Source organism: Eumetopias jubatus, unplaced genomic scaffold (assembly GCF_037043125.1).
Source record: "Eumetopias jubatus isolate StellerSeaLion01/CBP00866 unplaced genomic scaffold, mEumJub1_p1.0 scaffold_1, whole genome shotgun sequence".
Lineage (NCBI taxonomy): Eukaryota > Metazoa > Chordata > Mammalia > Carnivora > Otariidae > Eumetopias > Eumetopias jubatus.
The window spans coordinates 2,827,973-2,842,248 of NW_028274807.1; the positions used below are offsets into that span (position 1 = coordinate 2,827,973).

At 56.1% G+C, this 14,276-nt stretch overlaps 1 pseudogene; it reads right to left on the bottom strand.

The window, feature by feature from the left end:
* Positions 1 to 3,562: 3,562 nt before the first annotated feature.
* On the bottom strand, positions 3,563 to 4,024 carry LOC114226432 (macrophage migration inhibitory factor pseudogene; annotated as a pseudogene).
* Between the last annotated feature and the right edge of the window lie 10,252 nt (positions 4,025 to 14,276).

A 14,276-nucleotide genomic window follows, 5' to 3' on the forward strand; every position in this document is an offset into this window, starting at 1 on the left:
CTGCTGGGACTAGCGTTGCGATTTTTCATTAAATCACTAGATTGATTTGGGAAGAATTGATTTTTTACAATATTAAGTCTTACAAAACACTGAATAGGGTAGATGTCTCTGATTATTTGGGTATTCTTCAGTTTCTGTTACCACATCATTTTTTATGTGTGTGTGGCTGATTCATTACTAAAATCATAAAATTTTATTGCAAAAAGCTGGGAAATGCAGCAAAGTAGATACAATAAACCGAAAAGAAAGAAGAACTCCACAGTCTTCCCTACCGCTCAGGGAGCGTCCCTGCTAACATCTCAGTGTCCTTTCTTCCAGTCCCTTTCCCACACACAGTCCGTGTGTTTCAGGTAGCTGGGCTGGCCATGTGTATAAAATCGTGCACCCTGCATGGAGGACTGAGCATGTTGTAGCAAACCCTGTTGGTGCCTGGCCCACGTGTCCTCAGGCTTCTCCAAAGAGTTCCAACACCTGTTTCTTGCATCTCTGCCCAAGGGTGGCTCCAGCCACAGGGCCTGTGTGGGGCAGTCCACGGAGCTGGGGAGGCCCTGGGGGCTTGGTGTCACAAAAGCAACCACGGCTGCTTTGGCTCCTTTGTGGGAGCATCTTGAGGGTGTTCTCCGGGTTCCCACCTGGCTTCCGGCTAACCAGAGAAAGCAGTCCGTTCCCCTCCCTTTCTCCCTTCCCATCTCACACCCCAAAGGGATCCATCACCTCTACACCTTGAGTTGGATTTGGCGGGAACCCTCACTAAGACACATCCCCCCCACTCCCCAGTTATCGTAATTCTTCAGAAAATTATGATTCATGGCATAATATCCCACCCAATATGTTCACGATTGCTTTCTCAAGCCTTCCCTCTTTCTGGTGAGCTTTCTACTCTCAGAGAAGTGCCATAAAGACCCAGAGTCATGCATGATGTGTTTTTGGTATCTGGAGTAAATTTCCGCAGGATCAGTTCCCAGGAGTTTTTTTTAAGGCTCTGAATTTGTGCTGCCAAAACGCTCTTCTGAAAGAATTAAACCAATTTAGAGTCCTTCCAGCAGGATATATTTTATCATATGCTAAATGGCCCATATTTTCTAAGAGGAATTAGCATGTACTCTTAGTTTCTGTAGTGGGGAAAATAAAATCTGAGTGATTTTTTTTTTACATTTCAGGAAAAAAAAAAATCTTCCCCTTTGGGAAGAAAACAGGCACTCCACCTATTCTCATGGGGTCCTTCCATGTTTCTCTTGTGTGGTGAGTAGCCGTTATTTCTATCAAAAAAGGCTAATCAGAACGCCCACTGAAGAAGCAGCAGCACCCACCAAGATAAGTTTCTGGGCCATGAGTTGGGTCTGTCCTATATTTGGAGCAACTCAAGAACACTTCACTGAGGGCCAGGATTTGAGAACAAATTGCTTTTTCGCTTTCAAGTGTTTTTTCATTTGGCTGAAGAAATGTAATAAGGTGAGCAGGCGTGTGTAGGTCAGAAATATGGTTAATGAAGAATAGGTTCTTAAAAACTAGCTTTTTACCTTGGTATCCAAATAATTCCACCAGTTAGAGTCTCTCGGCATCCACCTCCCCCTGGAAGAGCAAGACCCGAGGGCGTCGCTTTGCCTCTCGTTGGTTGCCGTGGTAAAGAGAGTAAGGACCACCCGGAGAGCCCCACCTGCTAGTCCCCGGAAGCTGTGAATCCATCATTCTACGGCACAAAGGGCGCTTTGGCGACGGGATGAGGTTAAAGGTGGGGAGAGGTCCTGGGCAGGCCGTGTGGACTCGGTGTAATCACAGGTCCTCGCGAGCGGGAGGCAGAGGGTCAGACTCAGAGGAGGTGTGCTGGCAGAAGCTGAGGGCAGGGGGATGGTGCCCGTGCGACTGGCCGTGAGGATGGAGGAGGGCCATGAGCCAACGAGTACAGGCGGCCGGCCTGGAAACGGCGAGGAAGTGATTTTCCCGGAGGAGCCGCTAGGAGGACAGCAGCCTTGTCAAGGCCCCCGCGTTAGGACTCCTGACCTCCAGAACCGTAAGGACAAACGTGTGGTCAGCTGTTACGGGCGGGAGCCACGGGATTTCTCAATGGGAAAGTCCCTTGTGCAAACACCACATTCTTAAAGTGTCCACCTGTTAATAATGAATTTTTAAATAAATCAACCAGCTTCCCCAAGGCTGCAACTCCGCAGAACCTGTCCAGAGGCTGCTGACCCGGGACCGTCCGCGGGGACCCGGGGCAGCAGCTGCAGGCCTGGGGACAAAGCCGGGGAGGGGAAATGGTGCCAGGTAGTGACACCTAGCCAAAAATTTAAAAGAGAAGTTGATTCTATTACATATGAGATTTACATAAAACGGACATCTTTACAAAACTGCCCACTAGTTTGCTTGCTGGGCTTTTACTGGTGCAACAGGCCTGCACCACGCATCAGTGGGGGCGGCGTAGGCGACACCCCCTCCCAGACGGCCATCCACAGAGGCACCACCTGCCCGCTCCCCTCGGGGGAGGAGAGAGGATCGAGCACATGGTGCCTGCGGTCCTTCGATGGATCTCAATGCAGTCTCACGCCCATGAGGTCGTGTTTGCCAGAAACTTCCACTCTCCGTTCCAAGTTTAATGCCTTTAAATTTCCACTAAACTGACATTAACCGCCTACTGTGTACAAGGTGTGCAGACCCCTACTCCTTCCAGCTCAGGGCCATTCGGGGGCGACTGGAACGTGGGTCACACTGCCAATCCTGTGACTTCACGTGTTTTCTTTAGAAACTAGGCTTTAAATGGCCATGCGGCCCTGTCCCTTGCGCCTCCGCACCTGTATCCACGCTGACACGTGGCTGTTTCATGTCTTTCAACTTCCGTGTCAGAGTGAGCCGCTGTTAGTGTCCCGCTCCCGACTTCGGGCTGCCCCAGGTGTCTCTGAGCGCGTCCCCACCCTGCCATCCAACGGCGCCCGCCTGCGAAGCCAGCTGAGTCCAAACGAGGTTGCCCTTGCCACCTGGTCTGCTTCAATGTTCTGAGTTGGCCGTTTGCTTGTAAACTACTGAGCCCATCTCTCTGATGGTTCTCGGTGTTTCCAGAGCTTTTCTTCCTTTGTACCAATTCTACCAAATCATTGGTTTTGAATTTTTAGGAACTGGTCTTTTGTCCAAATTTTTAATATATTGGTACGAAATTGTTCATCACAAAGTTCTCGTGATGTTTGTCTGCTAAGTAGGTCTCTTTTTTGGTTCATATCATTTATTCAAAATTTGGGGGGGTTTCCTTGGTCATTCTTGCCAAAGGATTACCATTTTTTCTTGAGTGGTTTCCCGAGAGCCACATGTTGGTGGCATTGATCTGTCTTACTAAGTTTTCTGACTTTCTGGTGCCCGGTGGGCCCAGCCGGCCTCAGGGCCACCCCTCATCAATCAGAAGATGAACATTCAGTCAAAAAATGATTTTAATCGATATAAACTGACTAGCTGATTTAAATTCTAAGGGGAACATGGCCTTTTGTGTTTTAACTTTTTTTTTTTTTTTTTTTTTTTTTTGCAGCCTCCAAACCGTTTATTTATCTCGACTTGGGGGTGGAGGTCGCTGGGGGGGGTAAGTGGGCATACTATTGCGGGGTGGCAGGGCCTGGTGCAGGCGGGTGGGGCAGGCGTGGTCTTCACGCGAAGGTGGAGCCGTTCCAGCCCACGTTGGCCGCGTTCATGTCGTAGTAGTTGATGTAAATCCTATCCGGGCTGACGCGCAGGCGCTCGGCCAGCAGGCCGCACAGCAGCTTGCTGTAGGAGCGGTTCTGCGCGCCTCCGATCTTGCCGATGCTGTGCAGACTGCAGAGCGCGCACGGCTCACTTGAGCCGCCGAAGGCCATGAGCTGGTCTGAGACCACGTGCACCGCGATGTTCTGAGCCGGCTTGCCGGTGGCCTGCGCCAGCTGCTGAGTGAGCTCGGAAAGGAGCCCGTCCGGCACGGAGGCGCGGGGGACGTTGGTGTTCACCACGAACATCGGCATGCTGGCGGAGAAGCGGCGGGGACTGGCGCACAGGAACTAACCGACGCACGCCCGGCCGTGTTTTAACTTTTTTTTAAGATCGATTTATTTATTTGAGAGAGAGAGAGCACGAGCAGGTGGGAGGGGCCAAGCGAAAGGGAGAATCTCCAGCAGAGCAAGGAGCCCAACGCAGGGGCTGAATTTCACGACCCTGAGATCACGACCTGAGCAGAAACCAAGAGTCGGACACCGAACTGACGAAGCCACCCAGGCGCCCCTGTATTTTAACTTTGTTAATGGGCCTGAGTCAGCTGCAGCATCCCAAGGGGCAAGGGTCCCGGCGCCCCCAATGTTGCTGGTCCTGGGGTGCCAGGCTGTTAACCCTCGGGCCACCACGTTCCTTGAGAGCCCGTCGCTGTCAGGGATTGCCTTCAGTGAGCACTCAGTAGGCCCTGAGCTGGGGACTTTAGCACATTTTACCATTTAGTTGCTGAAAGTCTTCTTACTCTCATGTTACAGGTGGGGACACTGTGCTGTGACCGGGACAAAGGCCGGTGTCTCTATCTACAGAAATGAAAGGGCTGTGCTGCCTGGAAGGGCTGGCTACCCTTCGAGCCACAGCCCCAGGACGGCACTTTGCCCAGGTGACAGGATGCACTAGGAGGGACCGTCTGGCCCGGAGACAGAGCACCCATTCGTGGGGGGACATCTGGGAGCCCCTCAGCCAGTGTCCAGCAGGCTCAGAAGTCTTCGGAGCCCCGGGGGGCAGGGAGGGGATGAGCTCAGACCCAGAGGACTGGGGGAGTCCCTGTCCCGTAGCAAAAACACCCAGAGGGGGTGAGAGGCCAGTCCAGACCCGAACCACACATCCCAGACAGCAGTCAAGGGCATTAGCATTCCACAGAGGCCATGAATCCAGACTCCAGGAAGCGCGGGCCAGTGAGGGTGGCCCCGTGCAGGGCACCCTGCGGGAGGTGGCTGCCGCTGTGCCTCCTCTGCGTGGACCAGCCCCCTCCACCCTAATCTCACCCACTCCTCCCTGCCCCCAGCACTGGCGCCTTCAACTCCAGAGCCCCCTGCAGCAGGGGCCACCGGCACCCCAGGCCTCTGTCCGGGCCTCAGCTCCTTTATGCTTTTTGAACAAGGGCCCCACAGACCGCGTACCTGCCCTGACTACACCTGGTGAAGGACCGGTCAGGTCTTGTCCATGCGGTGTGCCCTCCTGGGACCAAGGCCAGAAGCCGAGGGCCTGCCCTAGAGGAACCACCGGCCACAGCAGACCCCCCACCTCGGGCCTAGTGTCCTCCCCTCAGCCCTGTCCTCCCCATCCTCTGGGGGAGGTTAGCCGGGCCCCGCAGGTCTGTGCCCCTGTGGGGGCGCCGCTGGATCACTCGGTCATTGCTCAGTAATCATCCTGGGCCACCGTACACTGATGCACCACCTTTCCTTCTCTTTGGGCCCTCAGGCACCTCCTGATCATCCAGGACCTCGGCACCCCCACCACTGCCCCGGGTCTCCCTGCACTCAGACCTTCACACGTGGGCAGTGAAGAAACGAGGTCCCCTATCCGGGAAGTCTTCAATTTCCTTAGCGTTTCCTCCCATCCTAAAGCCCTCCACTGTGAAGGGCACACAGTACCAACATCTGGAATATGGGGGCTTGGGCCATAAAGTCTGGGGTATGGTAGGTCTTGGATCAAAGCAGCCGTAGAAGGTAAGTATGGAATGAGCACATACCACGTGTGGGGACACGACAGAATTTAGTGTCTTTACCACCAGCGACAGAGGGTTCTTGGTGATCAGGGTGGGTGTGCACCCCAGCGGAGCAGGCCAGCTGGGGCAGGAGGAGGCTGACCAGGGCCAGGCCTGGGGGCAGCCCCTCATGGGGGCTGTAACCTCCAACCCCCACGGCCCTGACCTGCTGGACCACGTGCTCTGGGGCCTCTCGGGTGCTCTCTCCTGGCCTCCAGAGCAGAGGGGCAGGCACGGGAACTGCTTTTACAGAGCTGGTCTCTGGGTGGCCACTGGGGGGCGGGGAGCAAGGGGCCAAAGGTCCAGAGACAGTAAAGCCAAGAGGCTCTGAAAGGGCACGAGAGGTCAGGACTCCCCAGGCAGGGCAAGGAGGCCCCTCCTGTCAGGGGTTGAGCCGCACCCCAGAGGACAAGGCGCCTGCAGGGCCGAGAGGAGGACCTGACCCCACCCTGGCCTTCCAGACTCCACTCCAGCCACCAGGACCTGGATTTCTTGCCCAGTGACGACTGCCCCCCGCCCCGGCCCACCTCCAGGGTCTGCATCCTACGAGGGAGGGCCACCCCGGGCTGGAGGGGCTGCCTGCGGAGGGGGGAGGGGAGCGGGAGGGCCAGGGCCAGCAGGGAACAGGGTCAGCGCTCCCCACACCACCGCCTTCCAGAACCCACCTCAGAGCAGCCGGTGTCCGAGGCCTGCCCCGGCCCGGGTCTCAGGGGCAACGCGTCCGGTGGGAGGATGGAGCAGACTCATCACCCATCAACAAACGGACCGTTAGCTCGTTTGTGGCTTTCAAACACTGAGGCACAGCCATGTGGCCTCGCCTGTCCCGCCGAGCTGGGGAACGGACTGTCGGGGCGGGCGGATGCTCAGAGAGAGGAGCTGGGCTCTGAGGGACGAGTCCGGGGCCGCAGTCCCAGCAGCGCGCACCGCGGGGCAGGAGCCTGAGAGACACCCACAGATGCAAGGAGGGCCACACACAGTGAGCGCCTTCTGTGTGCACAGTCACCTCCAAGTCAATCTCTTCCAAACACCCCCTGAAGATAAGCGACATCACTTCAACGGGTCACTATCTTTGCCTTATGGGCGAGAAAATCGGAGTCGGCTGAATGAAAGAGGTGGAAGTCCCCCTGCTCTCTAATCCAGGTGACCACTGTGACCCTCAGTGTCCTCATCTCTAGGGCAGGAATGATAGCAACTAGCGTGGCCCCTCTGAAGGTGCCAGAGCTCACAAGGTGCGCGCCTCCTAAAGCAGGGCACACATGTAACATGCTGCTGGTACCCCAGCTTCCAGACTCCAAACACCTGTCTCAAGCTCTCAGGCCACAGTTGAACACACACAAACGGGAGGGCGAACGACGCTGGACACGAACAGGCCTCGGTCAGCAGGCACATCGGCCTTCCGGGACCAGGCCACAAACAGGCCACCTGGAACTCGGCACAAACCAGCGGATGGCCTGTCTGGTTAAGAAGGTGATGCTGGCTAACCTGGGTTTTCTGAACACCACGTGCAACCCAGCGGCTAGAAATAGGCCCAGTGGCGTGGGCGCCAAGGAGGGAGACATTGGCTGAGACGTGAGTCATCTACAGCTCTTGAATGCCAACACTTCTAGAAACAGATATTTTGGGTTCCTTTGGAAAGTGCACCATGGATGGAGAGGAAAAACCCTCTCGGCCTGAGGCTCGGGAAGGGCTGGGGACAGTGGGGCAGGTGGCGTGCTCGCAGGAGAGGACAGAGGGCAGTGGGCAAGGGGTCCCAGGAGCACAGACCGGTAGAAGGGGAAGGGGTGCAGCCCTGAGACGCTGCCCCCACTCAACCATTTTGGGTCAGTTTTGTCCTGAGTCTCATGACAGGATTGGGAAAGGGTCCCAGGAGAGAGCAGGCCCTCCTGGCTCAGACATGGATGCACCCCCAGCAGGAATCTCCGCAGGCCTCCCGACCGATCCCAGCATGTTGCCCGAGATGAAGCAGAGGCCAAGGTCACCTGGGGACAGACACAGAGTCAGGAAGCCTCAGGGGCCAGTGGATCTGCTCCAGGCCCTGTGGGTGGCAGACCCCAGCTGGAGTCACCAGGGAGCACCTGCCCCACGGCTCGTGCCCCTGATGGCCTGAGGGACCTTGGACAGTTCAGGACCTCTCTCTGAGCTGCTTCCTTGTTTGCAGAGAACAGAGCAGAAAGAGGAACTTGAGAGGATTCTGGAAGACCAACAACAAGACCCTGTCTGAGATCAAGGTCTTGGGGCGGGGGTCAGCCAAACCTGATGTTTCGGGTTGGAGGGTGAGCCCCTGGACCTCTGTTGTGGGTCCTACTTGCTTAGACTCCTTACAGTTAGGAGAGCAAGTCATTTCCTGGTGCCTGCCTTCCAGATAACAACAGAGTTCATGGGACGCCTGGGTGGCTCAGTCATTAAGCGTCCGCCTTCGGCTCAGGTCATGATCCCGGGGTCCTGGGATCAAGCCCCACATCAGGCTCCCCACTCCGCGGGAAGCCTGCTTCTCCCTCTCCCACTCCCCCTGCTTGCGTTCCCTCTCTCGCTCTCTCTCTGTCAAATAAATAAATAAAAATCTTAAAAACAAAACAAAACAAAACAAGAGGGTTCATTCCCCCCAAAACCACCTAAGAATAGAACAGCCAGGGACAGGGGGTTCTGGGCAGGTATTCCTCCCCGGGCCTGAAAGTGGGGAGAAAATTGCTTTTGGTGGTTGGTGGACGGTGTCACTGCATATGGGAATGTGGACACGGCCAGGGCGGAAGGCAGCAGGCCCGTGAGCCTCCGAGGACAAGCCTGGGGCCTTGAGGGAGGCACAGACTCTCCCAGCTGTCAGGTCCGTCCTGGCTCCTGTCAGGCACACAGCAAGGTAAGGTTCTAGAAGCTACCCTCTCAGAGTAGAAACCGCCGCTCAGTCATGCCGTTTTCCCTGTTTCGGACTCCATCATCCCAGAGCTCACTGCTGAGCCTGCCCGGCCCGCTGGGTTTCGGGGCTATCTGACACCAGAAGTCCGGGGTCAGAGCCTCTCAGCAGCAGGCGGGAACAGGGCCCCCCAGCCCCAGGGGCTTATGCTGGGAGGTCTGGGCCACTCCCTTGCTGCCTGCTGGGGCGCCAGGTCCCTCTGCCCTAAGCCTCCAGGACTCTGGCCCATTACAGAAATGCTGTAGCTCACCCGCTCTGTCCACAGGGATCTGCCAGGTCCTGGCCCACACCTCAGCCTTTCCCACCCCTGCCCGTCCCAGACGCAGCAGCTTGCTAAGTGCTGACAGCCCCGTCCCCAGGCTCCCTCCCGTGCCAGCATCCCTAGCACCCAATCTGAGCCAGGTCAGGGCTCAGACAGGAGCAAATGGACGATTAAAGCAAAAACGCTGAAGTCTATGAAAGAAAACAGTGGTTACTTTTAGAAATTGAAAAGGACAGGGAGGAGTTTTTTCCCCAATAAACCCAATTTGACAATTTAAAAACCTCTCATGCCTTCCACTGATATTATCTGAAATACGAAGGTAAACTTCATAACTAAAGACACATTAAAGCTGTAAACACACTGCTTATTTCCAGACCACGTGTGCTGGGGGTCACGCGCCCCCTTCCCGAGGGCCACGGCCTAGTCAGGAGTGATGGGCCCCCACTTCGCTCCAGCCCCCTCCTCCTTAACAGCTGTGATAACAGACCAGATGCACATTTCTTCCAGAGTGTGAGTTTGGGATGGTTGCTGGATTTCAGTGAGTCCTGTAGTCCCTCCACATGTGGGCTTGAATCCGGAGGGGCGGGGGTCCCTTCACCTGCCCAGGGAGGCAGGGCTCAGACCCCCCCTCCCAGCAAACACCCACATTGCACTCCTCTGTGGACCAACGGTTGGCCAGGGTTGGGGGGATGGATCAGCCCGGCCGCCGCACTCAGTAGAGCTCGCATTCTTACGGGGACACAGACAAATCCCATAGTTACAAACTGTGCTTAGTGCCAGGAACAAAATCAACAGGGGCTAAGGCAAGCGGGCTGAGCAGGGGAGCCTCCTTCAGCGGGGAGACCAACAACCACATGTCCCACATCCACTCTCCCCTCCTCCCTCCTGACACAGCCCCAGGATTGGCCATGCAGCTATAGAGATGTTTCTCAGCTCCCCTGGCAGAGAGGGGCTGGTGAACAAATTATAAATGATGGGCTGGGAGCTCTAGAAGAGTTCCTTAAAGAGGCTGCCTCTGCCAAGGGAGGAGTCCTTTCTCTCTCATCCCTGCTTCATCCTCCTTGTTCCTGCCCGGAATATGGTTGTGATTGTTGGCGCTCCAGTAGCCATTTTGTGACATAAAGTGACCTTAAGTTTGGGAAGCCCAAGTTTAAATAGCAGGCAAGTTCTAGAGCCAAGTACTGGACTTTTTGTTCTAAAACCTGTATTCTTCACCCTTTACAACCCCTTTCTTCTCAATACACACAAACACGCACACACACACACACACACACACACACACACAGCTGAGATGGAAAACCAGGTAGCCTTTTGGTGTCAGGTAGAGCTTCTTCTGGGACACAAGGCCTCAGTGAGTGCAGGGAAAGCTCTTGCCATGTGAGCTCAGCCCCAAGCACAGGGAGCAGTCAGACCAGAGGACAGCAATTCTTGTTCTACTGATGGTTCAAAATCAAATTCTCAATTCCTCTCTGTGACTGCAACCAGGTAAAATTACACAGTGCCAGCAACTTATAAATAGAAGAAAACAAATGGGGAGAAATGAGCAAATTAAGCCATGAGCCTCCAGGAGAGATTAGAGGAGGGAATTCGCTTTGTTGGTATTTCATTCTGCCAACGCCGTGGCTGAAATTCTCTGTGCTCTGCATCTGCTGCGTGTGGTCCCTGGTGAGTCTCTGGCTCCATCCCTTTCTCACGTCAGCTGAATCTGAAGTGAAAATGCAGAGCATCTCACGCTGGAGCCTCTGCACTTGTGACGGTGCTCAGGATGCTGAGTTCGTAAAGTTAGACACAAATCAGGAGACACGTGGTCCCCTTGATGGTCTGTATTTGCTGGGCACCACGCGCCTGCTGGTGAGGACACGGGAGGGGTCCCACAGAGAGAGCAGCCCCCCAGCCAAGCCGGGGAGCAGGACACCAGGTCCACGGCCAAAGCTGGCATGGGGATGTGCTCTCCCCACCAGCACTACTCCCCTGTCTTGCTATTAGCTCAGTCATGTGCTCATTCCCCTTTGCAGACTTGCTCCAAGTCCAACTGAAGTCAACACGAAACACTGGCAAACCGAAGGAAAGAAAAGATTAAACATAAAAGATCCGGCGCATTATCTCTGGAGCTGCCTGGCTTCTTGGGTGTAAAAAGGTGGCATGGCTATGATTCTGTTCTGCCACAGAGAGGACAGCAACGTTGAAATACACCAGAGCGGAGGCAGGTGTCACCGCGAGAGCCAGGGAGAGTGAGGTGGTGTCAAACGTCTGGGCTCCCCTTCCCAAACTCTCTGACCAGGAGACATCTGTCTCCTGGGGGAACATCTCAGCAAGCAAGCCCATGCCTCCGGTCGGCGAGTTTCGGAGCGGGACGAAGAGCCTGCCCCAGGGAAGCCATCGGGCCCTGGCGCTAGGAAGGATCTAGAGCACCTGGCACAGTCGCATCCGCCCCGGTCCTGCCTGCCGTCCTTTACTGTTAAACTTTCCATTTTGAGGGGTGCCTGGGTGGCTCCGTTGGTTGAGCGTCTGACTCTTGATTTAGGATCAGGTCATGATCTCAGGGTCGTCGGTGGCATCAAGCCCCGTGCGGGGCTCCACACTGGGCATGGAGCCTGCTTGAGATTCTCTCTCTCCCTCTGCCTCTCCCCCCACCCCCTCAAAAATAAATAAAAGCAAACCTTTCGTTTTGAGAGAACAGTAGATTCATGTGCCATTATCAGAAACAACAGATGCCCTTTACCTGGGTGCTCCAATGGTAACACCTGCAGAACCGTAGTAGAGGATCACATCAGGATGCCGACCTTGGTGCGGCCGCCCTCCCACAGCCACACCCCCTTTACTCCCAAGCACCAACCGCCCATCCTTCCTGGCTCCATAATTTCGTCATTTTAAGGATGTTTTCTCAAAGGATCGTACGTATGCAATTTGGGGGGCTTGACTTTTTTGTACTCAGCTTAATTCTCTGGAGACTTGTGCAGCTGGCTGTGTGTGTCTCTCACACACATACACACACACACACTTACACGTTCACGCTCACACTGGGACACGCTCGCATTTCCATGTGCTTGCACACGTGCTCACACTCACATGTGTACACACACACCCAAGGTCACATGCTCAGGCTCACACATATGCACACCTGCCCGTGCTTACATGCTCACACACACTCACATTAGGGGCTGCGCTCACACCCGGGGCCCTTTACGCTCCTTGGCTTTTGACACTCAAGGGTGAGCTTGAGGCGGGAAGAAACAAAGACTCTGTTGTCCGCCTGCTGTAGCTTTGCTTCTTTTGCTTGCTACTTTGGCGAGGCAGTCCTTTGGTTTTTGTTGTGCTTTATTTTTACTTCTTAGGCAGTAAAACTCATTAGCTCAGCACTGAAGCGGGGACAGGCATCTGAGGACAGGAATCTTGGCCGCTCCCCAGGGGGATGGGGTGACCGCAGGCCTCCCCTCCCTGCCTGTCCAGGCGCTCCCCATGTCGGCAGGGTGGAGGCCCCCCTGGAGCGTCCTCTCTTCCTGCCCCTCCCGCCCCCACTAAGCCCAAGGGCATGGCCGCATCCGGGGCAGGCTGGCCTCGGGTCCTCTAGGGTCAGGTGAGGCCCTGGCGATCCTGCAGGCAGGGCGGGTCCTCTAGGGTCAGGTGAGGCCCTGGCGATCCTGCAGGCAGGGCGGGTCCTCTAGGGTCAGGTGAGGCCCTGGCGATCCTGCAGGCAGGGCGGGTCCTCTAGGGTCAGGTGAGGCCCTGGCGATCCTGCAGGCAGGGCGGGTCCTCTAGGGTCAGGTGAGGCCCTGGCGATCCTGCAGGCAGGGCGGGTCCTCTAGGGTCAGGTGAGGCCCTGGCGATCCTGCAGGCAGGGCGCGGCAGGGCGGGAGAGCCTTGCTCATTTGAACAAAAAAAGTAAGTGGTGGCAGAAACTCAGCCGTTGGCACGAATAATACTTTATTTCAATATTTTAATAAGTCAAATAGATACCCAAAAAACTGATGAACAGAATATCAAAGTTTTCAATAAAGGCAGGATCTGGCCCTGGCCTAGCCGAGGTCTCTTCTCACTCACCTCCCGCTGACCCGGCCCTGCTATACCATTAATAAGGGGGAAACCCGTTTAGAATGGAGTCTGGAGGCCAGCAGGAGGCTCACCTCCTGCCACTGTCTTCACCTACACACCTGACAACAAATGACACACCGTGCAGGGGGAGGCTACTTCAGCTAGCCCTTTAGTATCCCGGCAGAAACAAGGTTTCCTCTCGCCCTGGCAACAGCCCAGCCAGCGAGAGACATTGTCACGGCCCAGCCAATGAGAGTGTGTCACGGCCCAGCCAATGAAAGACTGTCACGGCCCAGCCAATAGGAGACGTCATGGCCCACCCAGCCAATGAGAGACAGTCAAGGCCCAGCCAATGAGAGGCTGTCACAGCCCAGCCAGTATGAGACGCCATGGCCCACCCAGCCAATGAGAGACAGTCACGGCCCAGCCAAAGTGAGACTGTCACAGCCCAGCCCATGAGAGACAGTCAAGGCCCAGCCAATGAGAGGCCACTACACTTCCAGCTCCCAGTTTACTCCAATGGACTTTCTGTTTACAACAGCCCGCGCCCCCACCCCCTCCCATCCTCTATAAAAGAGCCCCCTCTGCGCTGTTCCCCTGACTTGTCTACGGTGTTGCCTTAGCGAGCTGCTTGGGGGCTGCAGTGCTGTCATTCCCAGATAAACCCGTTCTTGCCGGGAAGTTAACTGGCAGTTGTGTCTCAAGGTGAACAGCAGCTTGACCCCCGAAGCACGGGCGGGAGGCCGGCTGCAGCCGGTGAGGTCCTCGTCTCTGGGAAGCAGGAGTCGGAGCCTGCCCCGGATGCCTGCAGCCGTTTCGCTGGGGGCGCCCCCAGCACACACACGCGCGCACCCACGTGGGCGCACAGCAGCCCCCGCCCCCCCCCCGGCTGCCGCAGAGCAGTGCGGCAGAGGGAGAGGTCCTCACGTGGCCAAGAACCCGCGGAAGCCCGAGGCCCCTCTGGGCCTGGGTGGACGGCGCTCCCCGACACCAGGAGTCCGCTGTGGGCTCTCTGGGTGGCGGGGGCGGCAGATGGGCTGGGGCCACAAGTGCCCCCTCCTCAGAAATGGCCCAAGGCCCAGGACGGTTTAGCGAGCACAAGGGGCTCCGTGGGACCATGCACAGGACCGCAGGACACAGCGTCTGGCCCTTGCCTGTCCCCGCAATCACTCTGCTCTACCGGGATTCACTGGGGGAGTTAATTTGCTATTCCAGGCACTTTCATGGCTCCAGCTCAGTCTGTCCCACTATTTATAGTCGACTTCTTAAGAGACACAGATTACTATTGTAACGCTGCCTTCACATTTCAGAGCGCTGAAGAACACAAAGGGCTGAAACGTTGGCTAATGGACCTCATGTCTCTGGCAGGT